General features: G+C 46.4%; 1 protein-coding gene across 3 annotated transcripts in view; it reads right to left on the bottom strand.

Moving 5' to 3' along the window:
• SEC14L1 (SEC14 like lipid binding 1) overlaps nt 1-5319 on the bottom strand; it is a 141554-nt gene extending 136235 nt beyond the window's left edge. For all 3 annotated transcript variants that reach the window (XM_082271845.1, XM_082271846.1, XM_082271847.1), the window contains exon 1: nt 5214-5319. The gene's annotated coding sequence lies outside the window, so the exon portion shown is untranslated. The remainder of the gene's footprint in view (nt 1-5213) is intronic.
• Between the last annotated feature and the right edge of the window lie 600 nt (nt 5320-5919).

Genomic DNA, 5919 nt, shown 5'->3' on the forward strand with positions numbered 1-5919 from the left:
GGATCCGGGCTGCTCTGGGCAAAACCAACTACACAGAGGAGGTAAGTAGAACTTTAAAAAAAAAAAAAAAAAAATACAAACAAATAGACTTTACAATCACAGTAAAGAATTTTTTTAGGCCAACATGCCTTTAATTATTTCTAATTATAACCTATTTACAATTACAGGCTTAGAGACAAGGCCTGATAATATTCAAATCAATGGATTCCCTAAACCAGAAAAACTTGTTATCTCAGCCTTTCCTGGAAGTCAGTGGAAGGAGTACAAGTTAATAGCTATGTAATGCTGAGGAGAGGCGGAACTTTTTTTTTTTTAATTTCCATGTGTATGAGCTCTTTACAGGGGTGTTTTCCTTCATTTGGAGTTTAACTTTAACCACTTGAGCTCCGAAAGATTTAACCCCCTTTATGACCAGGCCATTTTTTGCTATTCAGCACTGTGCTACTTTAACTTGTAAATGCACAGTCATGCAGCACTGTATCTAAACAACGTTTATCATTTTATATCATTTATATACACCACTCTTTTGGAAGTATTTCATCACCACTGCGTTTTTTATTTTTTGCTCTATAAACATAAAAAACCAACAATATTTAGAAAAAAAATATTTTTTACTTTTTGCTATAAAACATATCCAAAAAAAATAAAAAATTAAACTAATTTCTTCATAAATTTAGGCCAATATGTATTCTGTTACACATTTTTGGTAAAAAAAAATCCCAATAAACATATTGATTGGTTTGTGTAAGGCCCCTTTCACACTAACGATCCGATCAGATCCGAGTGTCAGTTTTTCAGGTGGACCTGATTGGATGTCCCATGCATCTCTATGGGGCAGCGTTTGTCAGCAGAGACATGTCCGCTGACATCCGATCCTCTCCGTCAAATCCGGACGGATGGAAACCCTATTTTCCATCCGTCTTGCGGATCGGATGAGAACGGACAGTTATGGCGGCAATCAGCGACCATTCTTTTTTTTTGCTATAAAACATATCCATAACAAATTATTATTAAAAGAAGAAATCAAATTTCTTCATACATTTTAGCCAAATGTATTCTGCTACATGTTTTTGATTTAAAAAAATCCCAAAAAGGGTTTATTGATTAGTTTGCATAAATGTTATAGCGCCTACAAACTATGTTATATATGCTGGAATTTTAATTCTACTTATGGCAGCAATCAACAACTTATAATAATGGGACTGCGATATTGCGATAGGCAATCTGACATTAACTTACGCTGGGGGGGGGGCGACTAACTTCCACTGACATCACCAGTGACACTAATGGCGCTTTTCCACTGCATGGAACCGAACGGTTCGGCTCGCTTTTGTGCTTTTCCACAGCTGGTACCGCATGGTACGGTGTAGGAACGGTTCGGTACGGCGGCGCTTTTCCACTGCATGGAACTGAACGGTACGGCTCTCAAAAACAGTACCACCTCGATTGTGGTCCCAAGAGGTACCATACCCGGTACCATATCCCACAATCCTTTACATGCAGTCACTACTAGCCACTGATTGGTCAGAGAATCCCACCCACCCCGTTGTTATCCCACCCACTTAACTTTAGTACTACTTTAGTGGAAAAGCAAACCATACCGTACCGAACCGTTCCAACACCGTACCATGCGGTACCAGCAGTGGAAAAGCAAACCGGGCCAAGCAGGGCCGAGTGGAGCCGAGCCGGTACTTGCAGTGGAAAAGTGCCATAATACACTGTCACTGTACTAATAACACTGGCTAAGAAGGGGTTCAAAAGGTGTCTAATTTTGTGTAATGGGTGTACACATTGTATGCATGCCCTAAACCCGGAGGTAGGCAGTGACTTATGGGTACTTTGCTTTGCCTACAGCCGCCGCTTACCCGCAGTACATTGCAGGCGGGCAGTTGGCAGGCCGTTAAGGCCTTATGTGGGAAATGCACACAGAACGAGGGTTTCCTGCACCTTTTTCTGATGTGACTGAGCCCCAACACCTGGCCAATGTCAAAGACTGAACTTCAGGCAGATTAGAAAACACCAAATAGTTCAGTTGATTATTTATTCCAAACAATGTCAAGCTATGAGAACACAAGGGGGTGTGCTGTGGTGCCATTTACATGGAAGGAGCGCCAACTGCACTTTAACAAAGAGCAACACACTAATCACTAAAGTCATGGTCCCAAAAACAGGGCCAGTTCACACCTGCAGCTATGTTTGAACTTTTTTTCTGTGCCAACTTGAAAGTGACAATTCACAAAGTTCTTTTTGGCCGCAGGGCTGTGTGATGTGGCGAATTGTGGTGCGCAACGAAAAATTGTGGCACGGTGGTGGGAACTGGCCTGATAAGGAAAGGAGGATTTTTGAGTTGGGATGGCGTTGTGCAAGGCTGCTCAGCACTGTCCTAATACACCCAGTGTGACTGGACCTGAAGGCACGTACACACGATCCCAAAATTGGACGAAAAATACCGCTTTCGAAGCATCGTACGATAATCAGATCATTAGTACAGAGCTTGCGAGAGCCAATCACGACACCGTTTATCCAATATTGTCTGACGAACACGAAAGTGTTTCTCGTACGATACCAGATCGTAGGATTTTCCTTGAGAGCCCATTCACACTAGCGCGACTTGTCAGCTTGACAAGTCGCGCTCCCTCGCGGTCTATTGACCGATACAGGACCCGTTCTAATAGGAGCGACACAAGTCGCTCCGACTTAGAAAAAGGATCCTGTACTACTTCGGGGCGACCTCGGAGCGACTTGCATAGACTTCCATTATGTGAAGTCCCTGCAAGTCGCTCCGAAGTCGTGGTGCACTGTAATGCACAAGTCGCCCCCGAAGTAGTAAGGAGTCGTGTCGCCTCTATGTGAACCGGCTCTTATGGTCCATTCACACTAGCGCGACGTCAGGCGACTTGGTCACCTGACAAGTCGCAGTCGGTTGCTCGCCATTGAATAGTACAGGATCCGTTCTAATTGGAGCGACACAAGTCGCTTCGACTTAGAAAAAGGGTCCTGTACTACTTCGGGGCGACCTGGAGGCGACTTGCATTAACTTCAATTATATGAAGTCCCTGCAAGTCGCGGTGTACGCGGTGCACCGCGACTTCACAGGTCGCCCCAGCAAGTCGTGTCGCGCCAGTTTGAATGGGCGCTTAATCAGTACAGTTGTTGTTCGAAAATACAATACAACACATTACATCACTTCCTATTTTGTATTCTGCTGTACGAGAATTTTCCTAACTTTAGAAAACTCTTTATGTTTATTATGCAACTAGCATGCAACACGCAGGCAAAAAAAAATACAACTGACGATTCGTGTTCCAATTTTGGGATCGGGTGTACAGGGCTGGGTGCATTATAAGCACAATCAAAATAAATGAGCTGCCTTAAAGTGTTACTAAACCCAGGAGCCTGCATTCATATATCTGGTCTCCCACAGTACACAGAACAGGGAGATGCAATTATTTTAGTAAATATAAACTGCTAAATACCTTTTCTCATCAGCAGTATATAGCAGTCTTATGCCTTCTATCAGTGTCTGCTTAAAGCTTGTTGAAGGAGATTTCATTCTCCTCTGATAGTTACATGACCCCTGACCCTCTGCCTGGACAGTATTGATTGGCCCTGTGCTGATCACATGCACCCGTCCAAGAAAAAAAAATAAAACTCTGTAGCAAGACACACCAAACTGAGCATGTGCAGAGTGTCCGCAAGCCTCTGTTCTATCAGGAGATGGATTGGGGAAAGTGTAAGAAGGGGAGCCAGGATCAAACAGCCTTTTTACAGCAAATGCAAAAATAACCCCTTAGGTTCCACAGTAAATATAACAAGCGTTCTTTACTGCATATACAGACTGATTTTATTATTGTGGGCTAATAGCGAAAGGTTTTTATAGTTTCGGACAGAGTGGAAAGGGATTAGGAGACCTGTCACGTTTGTAATGCTGTCTGTGCCCCCGCTAAGGAGATTCACCCTCTATATTTGCCTGTTTACCATCATTATCAACAATTAAAGAAAAAGAAAATTCCAAATGTTGGATTGTCACCTGAACAGGAATAGAGGGGAAATACTAGTTCTGGTGACAACCAAGATTCCTTCACTTTGGAGAGATTTCCTCTCACTTCCTGTTTTGGATATAGGACAGAAAGGGAGGGGAAATCTTCCCAATGGGACACAGATGGCAAAGGAAAAAATAAATACCCTACCAGGGGTGATCACCCTCCCTTCAAAAAAGTTTGCCCTATAGTTCTACTTTAACGCACATTACCACACCAAACAAACGTGGACCCAGCCTCAGGGAAGTTATAAACACAATCAGCATAAGAACCTGAATTTGACTTGATATCAGCCCCTAGAACATGAGCCAATCAGATGCGCTGAAAGGGAACGCGGGAGCCAATCAGGTGCGCACCACACACACATGCGCTGAGAGGGAACGCGGGAGCCAATCAGGTGCACTGCACACACACATGCGCTGAGAGGGAACGCGGGAGCCAATCAGGTGCGCTGCACACACATGCGCTGACAGGGAACGCGGGAGCCAATCAGGTGCGCTGCACACACACATGCGCTGAGAGGGAACACGGGAGCCAATCAGGTGCACTGCACACACACATGCGCTGACAGGGAACGCGGGAGCCAATCAGGTGCACTGCACACACACATGTGCTGATAGGGAACACGGGAGCCAATCAGGTGCACTGCACACACACATGCGCTGAGAGGGAACACGGGAGCCAATCAGGTGCACTGCACACACACATGTGCTGATAGGGAACACGGGAGCCAATCAGGTGCGCTGCACACACATGCGCTGACAGGGAACGCGGGAGCCAATCAGGTGCACTGCACACACACATGTGCTGAGAGGGAACACAGGGGAGCCAATCAGGTGCACTGCACACACATGCAGCATTGACCAATCTGTAGCAAGAAAAAGCCAAGTCAGCAAACCCAGCAGAGCTGTGTAAATCTCAGGACTGGCTGAACAGAAGTCCTATGTGTGTAGTTGAGCTGTGGATTGGGTGCACACAGGGCACCTATCACAGTGTAAATACAGCCCTCTGGCACTGTACACTGTACACAGTACACCCCATACACACACATAGGAGGCACCTCAGTGCCATTATATAACCCCATCACACAGGCGTCTCCACAGTCCGCACACACAGCTCAGCTCACAGACAGAGTACAATCACACAGGCCGCCACTCACAGCCTTCCGCTCACCTTGAGCTTCTCCTCCGGCTGCCCAGTCTGCTTCCCCGGACTCCAATCCCCCCCCAGTGTTACCGGCCGCCGAAGGCTCCGCGCTGCGCATGCGCCAAGCGGCCCAAGGCGTGACGTCAATGGCCAGCACGCCACGCCTCCTCCTCTGTCAGCTGCTCGCTGCATTCCAAGATCGGATCACGTGATGTCACGGGCACCGAGTCACAGGGGCAATGGGAGGAGCTAGTGGAAAGTGAAGGCCGACGTCAAAGTGACTAAGCTGGAGTGACGTCAGAGGTGTAAAGGAAAAAAGCGGGGATCAGTGGATGCTGTCAGCACGGGTCATGCTATTGCTGAGGTGTTTTTGGAGCTGCATGATCCTGGACTGTCACCCTTATTCCTGCTTGGGGGGGGGGTCTGTGGATGGATGGATAGAGCTGCCACTCTAGGCTAGGCTGACTCCTTCCTATGGGTGGTGTGATGTGCAGTGTGGAAAAATGAATGCAGTGTCACCGTTAGGCTCAATTCACAGATTTGCGAAGACAGACGTCTGTGATTTCCACTACATTGCTGTCCACATCACATGCATTGCCTGCGAAGCAAATTCAGCCTTACAGTTTGTATGGATGAATTATCAGATCAAAATGGTGCAGCGACGTTTGTTTTTGGTGCGCACTGGAATCGGATCGCATGGGTGAACTGCCTGCGAGTGAGATGCGATGCAGGA

This window comes from Pelophylax lessonae (assembly GCF_965119305.1).
Source record: "Pelophylax lessonae genome assembly, chromosome: 11".
Taxonomy (NCBI): Eukaryota; Metazoa; Chordata; class Amphibia; order Anura; family Ranidae; genus Pelophylax; species Pelophylax lessonae.